The 16,237-nt window shown below is 34.9% G+C and overlaps 1 protein-coding gene across 8 annotated transcripts in view; it reads left to right on the top strand.

Annotated features, from left to right (window-relative positions):
• Window positions 1–16,237, top strand: part of LOC106175388 (teneurin-m) — a 92,003-nt gene that overhangs the window by 13,006 nt on the left and 62,760 nt on the right. For 2 of the 8 annotated variants that reach the window (XM_087007378.1, XM_024075216.2), the window contains exon 2: window positions 1,644–1,730. The gene's annotated coding sequence lies outside the window, so the exon portion shown is untranslated. Of the gene's footprint in view, window positions 1–1,643; window positions 1,731–10,989; window positions 11,340–15,284; window positions 15,434–16,090; window positions 16,113–16,237 lie in introns of those variants that run through there. The other 6 variants (XM_024075219.2, XM_024075218.2, XM_013557354.3 and 3 more) reach the window with 5 other exon arrangements.

Genomic DNA, 16,237 nt, shown 5'->3' with positions numbered 1-16,237 from the left:
ATCTGTCCCTCCATAGGGTGGACATGCACAATGAATGTAATAACTTATGTCCAGTGTTTTGTCCCATGGTCAGATATGAAACATTGATAGTGACTATCCACCACAAAAATGTTTTGCACTATTTTACGATAATGTTTTTTTTCTTTTTTTTTGATTGAGAAAAAGCTACAATAGTAATATGCTGTAGGATCATTATCCAGTTATTAATTCCATTTTGATTAATCACCTCTAAACACTGTGATAATTAACTTAAACCTAGGCATAGGTCAGAAATAAATTGAGCTACAGATCTACAATTTCACTGCCTTTCATTTACTATTCACATGAACTTTATGTGTTTTTGTGTCCTTTTGTTTTGTAAATTTGTATCAAAATATGTCTGTAACATTTTGAGTTGGGGTATTAACTAAAAAGAAACAAAAGCAAAAATGTTACCTCTTTGGCAGAATTAAACAAGTTAAAAAGTCACGCCACTGGCTCATTGATAATTAGAGGGGCCCCAGACATGATTAATGTATGTGTTGATATAATAGCTGATGGGAATATATTAAGCACTGGCTAAGTCTGAAACTGTCCAAGATGGAGAGGGTCAAAATGTCAGGTAAAAAAGTTGCTGTTTGTTTTACGTTTCCCTACACCTGGGCCGTGAGTGTGAAAATTGATGTATTTTGGAACTGCTTGTCAGGAAGTGGCTGTTCAAAAGGAGATGCAAGCATTGGTGAAGTGATATCATTCTGACGTGGAATTTCCACACTGCTCTAGGAAAGCTAAGTAAAAACTAACTTGTGATGTGGGGACGTTTTAGATGTTGATGTAGTATAGTACTTAAAGCTTTGATCCTTGCTAAGATATGTGTGGTATAAATAGTTTGTAGGAATGTCTTAAAGTCCAGATTTAGAGCAATTTACCTGGTCAGCTGGTGGTCATATAATGAGGAAAGGTAAAGCTGCATATATCTTATGTCAGGTAGAGTCCTCTACCTGTGGGTGTAATAATAAGGTATTGTTTTGTGTTCATTATGGTCAGTTCTTGGGTGCGATGAGCAGACAATGATTTGCACCTAGTCATTTTTTTAAGGGAAAAGTTGCTTGAGATATATATCTTAAGCATATGGTTATCATGTAGATACATGTAAGTGTTATTGTATTGTAGTCTACTAGGAGTGTTGTCTTCTTATACTTGAATCTGTATGTCATTGAGGCATCGGTTACAAAAAATATTTATTTATTTATTTATGCCATTTTTGTTAACTTGTGTGACACCAATATTTAACTTGCGATTTTGAAATCATTATTTTGACTCTATGGGTAGATAATTTGTAAACGTAGAGAGGAAAGGCTTTTAACATTCTTGTGAAGGTGTACAGGTACAGGTATGCACATGGCACCAATTATGAAAGTTGTCCGACTTTTTGTATGGAAGAGATAAAAAAGTTAACTAGCCTGGGAGAGTAAGTCTAGCCAGAATAGCTGTGTACTCTTGCTAATATTATGGAGGTGTACATAAAAGTGTGTGTGTTTGGAATGTGAATGGTAAGGGGTTCTGTAACTGAGTTTTGAATCATCACTGATACTGATCATCTGTATTGTAAATTTAAATCTTTTCTCTGAAATCACCCTTAATGTTTTATCTTTTACTTGTAGGTTTGATATCACCCAAAGAAGAACAAGCAAGAGATCTTAGTTACATGCAGGTGCCTGCTGTTGGATATGATTCTATTTTCTAGACAAGTAAGTTCAATTTTTGTATGAAAAGTGAAATTTGTTGTGTTGTTCTTGAATGAATATTGACTTGATTTCTTTGCAATTGATTAATAATTTTTAGAAGTCTGACCAAAACAGTAACCTATTTTGAAAGAAAGGGGGTTGGTTACTTATTGTCACGAGCTGTTCCTAATTTAATTCCATTATCTCCTAAGTATTGCCCAGTCTTCTTTCCTTGCATCTCTGGTGCCTCTTACCATGGACAAAATTACGAATTCATTATTATGTCCAAGTTCTTACAATATACTGGTATCCCTCTCATCCTTCTTTCCTTCCATCTCACCTTCCCCTTAGCTGTTTATCCATCCATGAAAGATATAGAATATAAAGTCAAATCTGTAATTGTATCTTTGCAGTGATAACTAAAAAAGATATTAATTTAGCTTGCTCTCAGGCAAATTAAGTAAAAAAAGACAAAATTGAATTTCTTAAAATGTCCTGGTCCAAAAGTGAAAGGTTATATCTGACATGAACCCACTGATCCATTTTGCTGATATTAGACCACTCTGAACGTAGCTGTTAGGATTGAATAGGTTGATTAAATTCCATTCTGAGAAAAACTGAAGTGTTTAAAACAGTTAATCCAGCTTCAGGGGTAAAAGAGCAGATAACACCACCATGTCCTGAGCTAAAACTTCAGTCTCCAGCAGAGGTGTAGCCACGCCCGCTGTGAGACTGACTCTGAAAGGTGTAGAATTATAGCCTAGTGTAACCTGTAGAAAATCAGATAATAATTCCCATCCAGAGGTTTTATAGATGGAGAGAAACAAACATGTGCTAAATTGGCTGTCTTATGTATTACTTTTTTTAAAAAGTAGATATGTCATTTTTAAACCATATGTGGGTTTTTATTAAAAGAAAGCAGTGGTAGATAGAAAAATATTTTTTTAACATATAGCTATGAGGAAAGATGCTTTGAGATAAGTGATGATCCAAGCTGTCTCTCATAATTTGGTTGTTTTTTAATGAAAATACATAAACAACAAATAGAAGAGAGGTGTGATAGCAAAATTAAGAAACATGTTCATCTTTGGGTTCAAGTTTTCAAACTTCAGCATAAAGAAGTGAAACAAAACAGCAGCTGATGTTGAAGTTTTACTTTAGTCAAAATAAGGATGGCTGAATGTTCTCTTTTTATCTCCCAGCTTTATATTTGCAATTTGGGCATTGTTTCAAACTTTCACATTTTTATCACTGACTCTTAACTTACGCATTATAAAAACACAGTTTTACCGTACATTATTTAATTACTCATTAGAAAAACATATCCTGTTTCCTGAAAAAATAAAAAATGAAATGTAATGAATTAAAAAAAAACTGCTGACTTGAATTCAGTTGTTTGCAGTGTCATCATATGCCCAAGTCATAAAGTTAAGAATTGATGACCACAATCAGTTAACTGTTGTGATTCTGTCAGCAAGCTTTTTATTTGCTTCCACATTATATAAGCCAGACCTTGCCCTGTGTCAAGTTAAGGTTAGGGGGGCTTTAACACCTTTGATCTTTCAACCAGGTATGTAGTTTTTGGAAAAGTTTAATGCCTCTGCATTTTGTTTAAAGGCTTTTTTATACCAGACATCTAGGACCCATCAAACAAAGTTCCCAGCTGACAACGGAGAAGAAACACATTTATACTTTTAAATTAATGTAAAAACCTAGGGTCGTCAATCCTTTCCAATTGAAGTTTTTTTTCTTTTGATAAGTGATTTTCATATTTTTAATTGTGAACTCATTCTACTGTTGATAGACTGATGACCAGTTCAGTGAGTCTGACCACGGCTCATTGGATACCTTCAGCCACCTGTGTCATCTTATGTAACATGATGGTGCTGCAATTGCCAAGGGCGGGTGGAGTTTCCTACTGTTTATTATTAGGAGTAATTGTGACATAATTACCAAATACTTTTGCATTGTTTTTTCAGCTGTTAAACAGGGCATTCAAAGTTCTGTTTATGCTGAGTAAAAGGTGTTTGTGTTAAGCCGATTTGTTCTTTAGTATAAGAGGAAACACCTTTTACTTTCTAAGTATTACACTTATAGAAAATAATTAACAACCACGTGACAGGTATTTACAATGAAAAGAATTTTTAAAAAATGTAATGATAAATACAATAAATATGACATATGTTGCATCCTTGATGACAAAGAAAATTGCACTCTTACTGTTACAATAAAAAGACAAAACTTCATGTTACAAGCTGTTGAAATGAAATACTCAACATAAAATTTTCATTGATTTTAGTCTTCATACACTGCATTCTCTCTGTTATCTTATATACTTTCTTGAAAGATTATAATTTTGCGCATTTTATCACTATTTCCCCATTACAACTATGCAGTTGTCCAGCACAATTACCAAAAAAAAAAAAAAAAAAAAAAACATTTAAAGAGAAAATTGCATGTTTTGCAGCAATCCTACTGACTTGGAACATTACCCTTACACTGTCTATCTCTAACACTGCCCTACTAACTCTTCAATTAGAGCAAGCAAGTAATATGAAATCCCATTACTGTTCCGCAACTGGTATGGTCCCACCTTTAACTGGAGGTACCTGACAGATTGAGATTTAATTTACAACACTTGGCTTGAGGTAGGTTGTCAGTGAACTTGGTTTTAGCAGTAAGTTTAACCAAGAATTTTAAGGATTTTAAGGAATTATCTGCTGAGCTGAATCACTTGCTAAATGTGTCACATTTGGTGGTCAGTTTGAAATAAGGAATTAGTAAAAGGTAAGAATTTCAAAATCTGAAATCAGTTGTTGGCTTTGAAATCAATATTTATTAATATTTTAATGGAGGGAAGGGTTATTATTTAAGTATGCACACGCGTAGATGACAGACAGTTATGATGACAAATATTTAATCAACATGTTTATTTCTGCTCATGTCAAATTAATATAACCATAAGGTTATATGATAGTTAAAATGGTAGGAAAATATTAGCAGTGAAAAGGTGGAGATTTGACATTAGAGAGATGTTCTTTTCAAAGAGAACAGCTATGGCACTGACTAGCATAATAGGTATTTGTGTAACTTGTACCTGTGCCACGCCCCTCTCTGGTATACCTGCATAAGTAGAGAACCTGCTGTTTCTACCTGTGTGGGATACATAAGACTACTGTCAAATAGAGGTTTAGGACCACCTTGAGCTTATACAGAGAATCTGTAAAATTAGAGAGGCAATATAGATGAAAAAATGTATGGTATATCTATTCTGAGATAAGCTGACCCAATGTAATTGCAACCACAGCGAGTGAGTACCCTCTGCAGGGGATGGAGATTGGTTTTTCACCAGATATTCATAGATTTCTGTGGCTAAATCCATGGTCATTTCTGTACTGTCCAGCACAGAGTTTTGCACAGAATTAATGTCATCACTCTGGTGGACTGTGGTAGAGGGTACAGAGTACAGGTATCTCCCAATCATGGCGAATTGTTCTGTAGATTTGAGGGGCGGAGGGGGAGAGGCGGAGGGCGAGGATATTTATCCAACCAACCATAACTCAGCTCATCATTAACATGGGTATTTCCTGTTCACACCAGATTACAGGTATGAGAACAAGTGCCCCCCAGCTATACCTGTCTACCAGGTATTGGGTCTTAATAGAGGTTTTAATTAAATATTATTAATACTTATTAGCCTAACAGAACTTAAAAGGATGCCACAGGATCATCTGTTTCTTAATTAAAATACTTTCCTTATAATTTACTTTTGGGTTAAATCACTGGTAGACTAAACTTTTATGTCTTTAGGTTGCGAACCATGGTACTGAGAGTGTGAATTTAATACAAATGAGCAATTTGCTTTTGACGAAGAAAAAAATGTAACAATATCTGATTTTAAACCCTTTTTAAAAAACTAATTCTTTCTATAAATATAAAAATGCCTAAATTTGAAACTTTAGTTTAATTTTCATCATATTTTTGCCATGAAATCGGCTTGTGCCTGGCAAATGTGACCGTGCTTTGTCTGAAGGAAGTTCACGTCCTCCGCTTCATCAGATATTTAGTCAGGCAGAAAGCTTGGGAATATCCTCACATCCAGCAATATCAAATTTTCCATTTTCAAAATGCCTGCATTTGTTTTAAAGTGATACCTCTATAGTCTGAGAATGCATTTGTGACTTAATCCATTTATAAATACCTTAATCTGGAACAGGGAAAGACACAGATGGCAAGAAACTGTTGATATGTCACTTAGCCGACTTGAAACAAATGCCTGATTTTGTGTAAAACTGATATCTCTATGGTCCGCGACTGAATGTGTGACATAATCTAAATGCATATACATATTCAGATCCCAAACATGGAAAATACATAGATTGCAGGAAATGAAGTATTAAGTTGTGCATTTGGCTTGTTTTAATAGGCAAAGGGAATAATTGTGATTTTTTTTTTTTTTTGGGGGGGGGGGGGGGGGTAATTCTCATATGAAAAATAAATTGCTGCCATAAAAAAGGATGTTTTGAACATCTCTGATATTAGACACTGGAAGAAATAACTAATTAATTAATTTGTGCATTTGCTTTTGTGAAGTATTGTGTCAATAAAAAAAAAAAAAAATTTGTGCATTTGGGTTGTTTTAAACAAAGACAATAACTATTATTTGTGGGGGAAATGTTCTATAATAAAACATTTAAATTAAAAAAAATGTTTCAAACATATGTGAAATTAAACAGTGGAAGAAATAACATAACAATCATTTATTAACATTTATCAGAGGGGTTGATGGAACCTCACACAAGAGTTCAGCTTGAAGGTTCGCATCTTTAAAAGCTTTGGTCTTTGATATCAGGGGATGAATGGGATAACAACCCAGTGAGGAGCATCTGTTCCTCTTCTGTACCAACAAAGTGATAGACAGTCTTGGATCACTGCAAACATGGTACAGAGATAAATTATGATTGAGAAAAAATATTAAAGAAGTAATGAAAAACCTTTTAGTTATTATATCCTAAATTTAGAGATAAAATTAAAACCAGGTGTGAAGGTCTGCTTGGCTGTCTGTCTGTTTGTTTGTTTGACTCGCTTGCCCACCGGTCTGTCTTCTGTTTGCCTGTCTGTCATATATAAGTAAATAAATTATGAAAGATATTGGAACTTAACCATAATATGTGTAGAATCAAGGAGGTACAAGAGGCCTTTTGAGATAAAATTCCTCGGTAGAATATACACGCTCACACTGTAGCTGTGCTGTCTGGCAAGGAGGGAAAGCAAGGCAGTGTGAGGATCTCCAAGTTGTATATTTTTGGACAATAACATGTACCTACATCAACACCAACAGGGCTACCAGGTGAACAGTTCAGATATGATCATGGATGAGTTCACACAGTTATTTTTTCTGTGGAGTTCTTTTGAGTTTTGTTAGGCATGGTAATAATTTCTTCCCCCAGCTGCCGATCCTGTCATAATCTTAGTCTGACCATTAACAGTATGTCCCGAACCTGCCCGAAGAATTCAGAAAGGAACAAGATCTGGCACAGTCTGCTGCTCAGAGAGGAGATATTTTGTTAAAGATAATGTCAAGCAAAATAGTTTCTGGAAATATAATACTGCAGGAGAATTGCGTTTAACATGCTTTTTGAGGTTTTCACTGGGAAATACTGATGATTGAAGTCGAGTAAGTTTGAGGTTATCACAAGGATCTTTTTTTCTGCGTGATAAAGTGTTTTATACTCATTAAGTTTGAAATAAGTATTCAGAGATAAAGAAATGGTGGAATGTACCACTGGGATAAAATGACCAAGAATATGCCAATTTTAAATAGCATTATTTTTACTGTGTACCTAAGGAAGCATATTATGAATTGAAAATAAGCATAAGAATGAAGCTGTTAAATTTATGGTTTCAGTGGTATTAATTTTAAGACACATGTATTCAATAAGATAACATTATTTACAGAAAAAAATTAAACCACAACAAATATACTGACAATGCAGAAGTTGCATCTCATGATTATCCCATTATCCAGAAATTGATTCTGACCAACCAGCATTCTAGCGCACTTGTCGTTTGATAAAAGTTAGTCATTTGTTGACCAATCATGTTTGCACATCGTAACGCCTGCGATACTGTACCTTTGAAGATACAGCGTTATCCTTTTTGTACGTACTACGAGAAGATTATAGAGATTATGATTCATGTGTATTTCCGCTTTGAATTGATCAACAACTGACTCATATTTTAGGAAACTTTTATAGAAATTCAAAATAGCTGTTGAAGTGGGCAAAGCACTTGATAGTCAACTCCCCCCTTTTCCTATGAATGCATATATTCAACATGCAGCCAAGCCTTCTTCCACATACCAAGTCACAAAAATATTTTATTTGCTTATGTACTTAAATCTAAACTATTTACAAAAGGTTCAAGACTTCTTTGTTGGTTTCTATCGTGTTTCACATCCATGGACATCTTGCTTTTTGGATCTGTGGATTTCTTTCTCTCTCACTCTTTTTCATGGGAGATGGTTTGGGCAAAATTGGAAATGATATTTGCATGTTGAACAGTACAGACATCTACTACTAATGATGGGTATTTTAATTTTATTATTAATCAGCCCAGTGTGTTTTAATAACAAAGTACATAGTGCAACAATAATAGAATACTAATCGAAAGTCTATAAAACGCTTTCAGTAGAGTGCTTATAAACTTAAGCTCTTTTCATTTCTCTTTGGCCAGAATTTTACTTTGAAACCCCCTACCATCTATTTATCATATTAAAAACATGCAAAGTCATTTCAGTAGAAAAAAGAAATATTTGTGAAAACTGTTGCACCTCATTAGTAAATCTTTTTGATCTTAAAAAATTTGTGCTTTAGAGCTGTTTGTGACACTTCCGCCTTCCCCCAACATCTGCAAAACTGCAGCGTTTTGTCAACAGTTAGACTTTCTTTATGGGTTTATTGTTGTTTTTTGAAAATTGGGCATAGTTTATTGTAATGCAGTTTTCATGACAAAAATAATTTCTTTGATACACTTCCGATGTCAGTAAAAATAAATACATGTAATACATGCTTTAATGAAAAATAAATTTAAATTGCAAAGCTGTCCGTCTTTGGTAAAAGATGTGCTTTCACAAATTATTTTCTGTAATTCCATTCTCTTCTGTGTTTTACAAGCTCAATATCAAGTCAAAGGAAAATTGTGTTTACAAATTGTCCTCAGTTAATTCTCCCAGTGTCACAAGTTGAAAGGGCAGTAACTTGGTTGACCGTAGCTGAAATGATTGAAACACAAGCAGCACATGTCTTACTGTACGCCCCCATCTCAGCGGGACACATAAAAAAAGTTATGAATTTTGACACCTCATTAAAAATCCCAGCCCCTTGGTAATGAGCATGGTTTTAAGTGGTTGACTGCACTTGGGTCGGATCTAAGGACTCTATGGTTGGAAGGCCCACTTAACTTAACTTTAAGCATTTTTTCAGGCGTGCCTCTCATTGGTAACCGGAAGAAATTTGGAAGTCCACCCTTTTCCTCCCTCACAAAATTGATCTGAAAAGATTAGATAAGAAATGGTCTGACATAAGAACTGATATTTTTTTTTAAGAAAATTGCAAAAATTGGAATAATATGTTAAATATAAATATTGCAGTTTCTTCTTTACCACTGAAAGAAATGAATGTACAAAAGTAGATATACAATAAAATATTTAAAAAAATTTATAAAAAGAGATGAAAATGATAATGGTAAAGTGTCGTTTTAACACTTGCATTTCAGTATTGGTTACCTGAAATGTAGATACACTTTTCTTGATTTATGGATGTATAAAAATTATTTTAATAATGATAGATATTTTCTTAATAGAATACACATGTAGAAAGGTTACATAAATATTTGTATTCTGACATAGCATCCCCTCACTTTCACTGCTCGTTCCTCAGCGCTGAGTCAGCCGAGTGGAAACACATTGCAGGGGACACCAGAGAAGATGTCCCGTGACTTTTATTTGCGTTTTATTGCTGAGAAAACATGGCTCCTTCGGCTTTTGACTCATGATTCATTGGAGGAAGCCAGCCCTGTATGCCTACTGTAAATAGGACATATGCAAGAGTGCAAAATATTTATTTTGACATCAAAGAGATTTTTAAGAAGGGTTCACCTGTAGGCAGGCCTGGCTGAGAGATGGATGCTTTTATCTGTTTGTTTGAAGTTTGCAACTTGTCATGTTTACTATCAGGAAATACTACTACAATGATGAGATTCTTTTGCCATTTTCATATTAATTTTTGTCAAAGATTCTTCAGTATTTTTTGCCTACTGACATTTAACTGATTGTGACTCTTGAGTAAAAGTTATCAAATGTATTCTTGAAATCTGAAGTGACAGTTTATTTATTATTTTTTGCACAAAAACCTTAGTTTGTTTCAATTTTTTAGAAACATCAGTTTTGCTTTGAGTTCACATAAAAGGTTATCCAAAAACTGAATCATTATAATGAAAGTTTTCTCAGATTAAGACCAAAAGCAGCTCCATTAATTTTAATATAACAAAGTTGTATCCTACAGATGTGTACAAAATGCAGCTGTTTAAGTTTCAATATTGATAGAAACTCAGAGCAGTTAGGGATCTCTTTTATAATGCACATTTATTGAAGCTGGCTAATCTGTTTCTGTTTGGTTAATTATAATGCCACCATAGACCACTTGTGTTTAGAATAGAAACCCACAAAGCTCTCAAAGGAAAGGATTGAAACCCAATTGAATAATTAAAGTCAAAACTTTTCCAAATTAACTGAGAAGAGAATGGAATAATGTCTTTCACTTAGGGGTAAAGTTGTGTTAGGTAATCTTTAATTTAATCCCATAACTTTCCACTTTCTCCATCTTTTGTTCAACGCATTGGTCAGTGTGTGTCCATTTCAGTTTTATTGACCAAGGATTAGTGACCCAAGTGACCCAAACATGGACATTGTTACTCATTTGGTCTCCAGTGTTCTGTTTACAGAGGTAATGGCAGGAGGGATTACTGGGTGACCTCTGACCTTGGAATGAAAAGGTCAGGTCATTCCAACTCCCTCAGGAGGGGGATGTGGTTGCTTTTATCTTGACTCAACACCAACTAATGTCATTGATCTCTCTATAAATCATAGCCTGCAACATCCTTTGTACTTTATTCAATTATCAAATGGGGTTATGAGATATATTTTATGCCATCCATGTGGTAAAAACAAAAGTGTGTTTTTTTGGCCATTCCCATATGGTCTTAAAGATGAACTCTTCCTGAGGCTGAAGCAGACAGCTTGGACAATCCCAGATGAAGGATTCAGAGGCAGTCAGTCATCAAGTTGGGTATTAATTGTTACCAAATAGAAATTTAATTTTAAAATCTTAGTGCTGAGGATGGAACTAAGTGACAAATAGAGTAAGCCCACAACTTACAGACTGACTCAAAAGTGCAGGTTCAATTTAAGAGGGTATTTCAGAAAGACTTGGGCAGAAGGCAAAGGAGCCTGCAGACATAAGTGCCAGAAAAGCTGAAGATCAGTCCATTTGGAAATTTAGGACTTTAGTGTGAATGCTTTTTCTGGATTACTACTTTCACTGTGATCCGAGTTGTTGGACTTTGTCTGGTAAGGTGAGTGGGTACAAGGACCTTAAATTTTATCTACATTTCCATGCTTGGTTCTTGCAGTGTGTTAAGTTGTTCTTAGATTAGACTAGTGTGAAAACAAGACCATGGAAACTAGAACAACATCTCTATGCTTCTTTAGGGACAAGAAAGTTAAGTGCAGAACTTCACTGATGGACTGACATAAAGCAGAGTAATTCTTTGACAGTTGCTCTTAAAAAGAGTGAGCTTTAGTTAAGTTTCAACTACATTAGTTGATGTTAAAAGAAACCCTGAGGTAGAGATTATACACTAAAGTTGTTAAAAAAGAGTAAAAGATGCAGAACTTGATGGCAAAGAGTCCTAAGTTTAAGTGGCCAACAGTCTAATACAAAATGTAAGATAAATATCATTCCAAACTCTTCTTTGACTAAAACGAGAGAAAGAAATGTAGAATGAGAGAAAGTGAAAAAGAGACTGAGAGAGAGATGGAGGGAGGGAGAGAGAGAGAGGAGGGGGTACATAGCATGTTGGTCAGCTTTCTTGGCAGACAAACAAACCCATGAACAAGTCCTTAACTGTATTACATAACAGGGAGACTCCCACACAACTGAACATTGGAGGTGAGATAAGTCACAGACATCTGGAATTTAGGGAACAAATACTGGTGTAAATCTGCCCCTATTGTGTTGGACTGAAGAACAATTGGTTGGTATTTACTTGTCTCTCTCCTGGTCTTAAACAAGGCTTGAGATTGACCACAGCTGTTCCACAAACACTCAGTAAACAGCCAGTCAAGTCTCTTCAAAGTTAAGTACCATGGCCCCAAAGCTGTGTAATCCTAGCCACACACACACTGTATGCCTTATCATCAAGAAGACTAATTGATTATTCATTGTTCTGGCTCCTAACAGTTCATGTGGCCCTTAAGCTGTATATCTCCAATTGATTACATTCCTTATCACTAAGAACAATCAGATGGCTTAATTGATAATAATCTTCCCTGTTGCTCTGTTATTTGCATAATTCTAGGCACTGATTTGAAAGTGAGAAAATTAATTATCAAAACAGAACTCTAAGTATTGTGCATGAATATATAAATCAGATATTTTGTACAGTACTAATGATGGCTTCCAATGACCAACTGGGAGACACTTTTGTTCTGTAGAAGATGAGATTATACTTCACTTAGGAAAAGCAAGCCTGGGATATTATTTGTTTTATAATAGAAATTGCAATTATGAAATATCTGTGATTTCTATGAAAAAAGGATTATTTTTATCAGAGTCAAATATTCTGGATACTTTTCCAGGGTGACAAAAAATCATTTTGCCCTGGTGCCCTTTCTGGACTGCCACTGTCTGTATTCCATGTATATTTGTTTCACAGTCTGGAGAATGTTTTTGTGTTTTATCCGGCACTGTAATTTGTCACAGAAGTACAGACCAATTTAATTTTTCATTTGTCTGAAGTTACAGAGATTTAAAACAGAGATTTCAGCGTTGTTGAACAATACACATCCAATTAATGTTAAGTGGAGATTTCTGGACTTTGGATTCAGAAAGATTTTAGGTTGTGTAAATATAAGTGACATTTCTTTTGTCTATCAGGTATGAAAATTGGGTACCCTGAGATAATTTTCATCATATTGCTGTTTTGGTATGGAAATAATTGCTGTTTTTATCTTATTTAAAGATATAATTAAAGGGTGGTTAAGATATTATTACAGTAAAAGTGTCATTCTTTATGTAATAGTCCCTTGCTGATAGTAAATTTCTGATAAGTAAATTAACAGTATGTATTATGATATAGATCTTTATTGCCTCACATTTGTTTTTATATAAAAGCAGATATTAGCTTTTTATTTCAATAATTTTCAATGCATATTTTCAAAAGTCCATGACCTATGTTGTAAAAATTTTATATTCTGCTAAGTAAATAAATACTATTTTTGCTAGTTAGACTAAAAAATTAGCCTGTGTCAGTGAAGAGGGAGCATCATTTTCACTCTGTACATGTTTAACTGAGGCGTCTGGTCCACCAGTTGTAAAGAGAGGCGTGTACAAAAAGCGTTCCTATTTTGAGATTCCAGTGGTGAATTTGACTAATGGCTTTACAACACTGATTGATCACTCTAACTTGGGGTTTATTCTCCAATTATCCTGTGATAGAAACCAGCACACCCGCCCATGTTAACTTTTATGAGAGTAGGGGGCTCATGCTAAGAGCAGTCTCTTGAACAAGTTTTGACACAACTGAGTGTATTGTGTGAGTTTAGGAAAGGTGAAAATGTCTTCAACAAATACAGATGGAAATAATTTATAAATAATAATAATGATAATAATAATAAAAATAATAATTTATACTTAATAAGTTAAGAACAAATGCTGACGGGAAGGGGGGGGGGTTAATGACTCTATATAAATGTAGAAAATGTTTCTATATGATTGTAATTGCCTGAAATTGAAAATGTTTCTCTGTAATTGTAATATTGACAGTGACTTGAGCTTAAACCCCACCCTTCTCTCTCTCTTTCTCTTTTATTTTTTGAGAAATGAAAATGAGATAGATAAGGACAGAAAATTGGTAGTCAAAATTTTGGGGATCTCTTTTCTAAATTTTCTGTTTGTTTTTCTGCCCATTTTCTACAATGACAAACTGACAATTCTCCACAGTTTTCATCGAAGTTTTTATCAGTTTTTCTTAACCAGTACGCAGTGTCAAGAAGAAGTACATGTGATATCTGTACAGAGAGAGAGAGAGAGAGAAAGGCATGAAGAACATGTGCTTGCCATGTGGTGATGACAGACTGGCCTAACCTTATGCAATGTCATGACAACTAGGTGCCATGAAAAGGAAACTGTTTTTCCGTTATATATTTTTAAACCCCATTATTTAGGAGGAGGTGGTGAATGTTGCTTGGTATATGAAAATGATTGATAAATATGTTGCTTGAATTCCATGTTAACAGATTTGCCAGACATCAGAAAATCTGTAGATAAAAATAACAATTGCTATGTTAAGTCTTCCTTTTTTGTCAGCCTCACAAAGAAAGGCATAGATATAGATTGACTGAAGGGCAAGTTAATTTTGATATCAGAATGGGGGTTCTGTTAAGTTACATGTATGGAATTGAGGATTCCTTTGATGAACTACTGATTTCAGGAGAAAACTATGGTTATGGAAAGAAAATCAATTAATTAGGCATAGTGATTACATAGTAAATTGAATTCTGTGTGAAATCTTTGTGGTTTGATTTAGTAGATACAAAAAAGATGACTAAACTTGTCTAGAGCATGAAGATTGTATCTGTATGTTGTGTTAGGCCCCATTCCCACAGACACCATCAGTTTACCTAGATCGACCCAGATAGACTCTCTAAGCAGATTAACCAGTCCTTAAGTGCAATGCAGAAAAGCTGGAGATAATACGACTATGTTGAAAATAAGAGGAAGCATGTCATTTAGTTAAACTGATTGCACTCAGTGAGAGACCCTTTAGAATTAGGTCGATTCACGTAGATCGATGGTATATCTATGGGAATAGGGTGGAAATCAGTTTTGATATTTTAAATGCAAATTCCTCATTGTTGCTTTTGAGAGAAATCATGTTTTAAATGTTTCATATCTAGTATCAAGGTGTGGCAGTAGCATAGGGGGCATTTTTGCTGGACCACCTAGTCACATTGTACAGCTCAGTTATTTGGCTACAATACTACATTAGCTTTACTAGCACAGTGATCAAAAGATGATTTTTCTCTTATTCTGTCTTCTGGAGAAACAAAAACTGAAGGTGCCAGTAACAACACACACCAACTATCTAAACACACTAGAACAAAACAGTCCTAGTCTTCAGATATTACTCTGTATTTGATCAAGGTAAACAGGGCCACCTGGTGTGAAGATGAACTCGAGAGTTTCCTTCTTATCCCACCTAAACAAACTCCACGTGACTTCCTGTTCTTACTTCATCCAGTCAACTCAGACAACACAGCTATGGTAACTGTTTCTGTACTCAGTGTAGCAATAAGCTTGAAGACAGAAGAGAGTTCTGGGTAAGACATAACCCAGTGTACAAGACAGTACAGCCAACAATAGGAGATAAATAGTGGAAGTTGCAAGGTACTGCTTCATCGAGTTCGGTATATTTTCTATGAACTCAATAGGCAGCATTGCTCTAGTACAGTATCCGCACTTCGTACAACTTAAAACCTGAAGACAGCAGGAAAATCAACAGGGCAACTCATAACCTAGTGTTAAAGACAATAGGAAATAGACTGTAGAAGTTCAAGGTACCACTTCATGTATTGTGGCACTTTTTTAAATGCATTCAGCAAGTCAGCAAGGGAGAAACCTCCTGGTGACAAATCTTGTGCTAACAGGCCTGCTGCACCTTCCAGGGGGAAGTTTCTGCTTTTGTCTCAAGTGTTTGGCAAATATTTAACTCCACTTTGACTGGCTTGGTGAGAGGTAGGTTCTCTAAGCTGTTCACAGGTTATGCGGTCACATTGTGGAATTTACAGTAGTCGTTGGCCCAGACCAGTGGAGCAAGTTGGTGAAGAAGACGAGAAATATTTATGTGTTAGGTAGGAGTAGTGGTGATATTGTGAGCTTTGTGGATGACATTCACACCACTGGAGAGAGTAACTGGAGGAAGGAAGGTATACTTGGAGGAAATATTTTAGGTTAACATATTATATTCATATCCAATATGTAGAGTTGCTATAAGGAGGATTACACTGTGTTAGGAGAAAGATTTTAAGCCTATATAGTGTTCTTCAATCCATCAGACCAGATTATGGTGAGTTTGGGGCTTTTTGAGTTTAAGAGAAATTTTTTGCAAGGATTATGAAGTTTTGCTGTAAAACTACTGGTGGATTTCTAAGTTAAACATGGGAGGCCTGCGTTATTTATTATGAATGCAAT

This window comes from Lingula anatina, chromosome 3 (assembly GCF_051362555.1).
Source record: "Lingula anatina isolate TDL-2025a chromosome 3, LinAna3.0, whole genome shotgun sequence".
NCBI classification, from domain to species: domain Eukaryota; kingdom Metazoa; phylum Brachiopoda; class Lingulata; order Lingulida; family Lingulidae; genus Lingula; species Lingula anatina.
The sequence above is the reverse complement of the archived record's forward strand: the minus strand, read 5'-3'. Positions and strand labels throughout refer to the sequence as shown.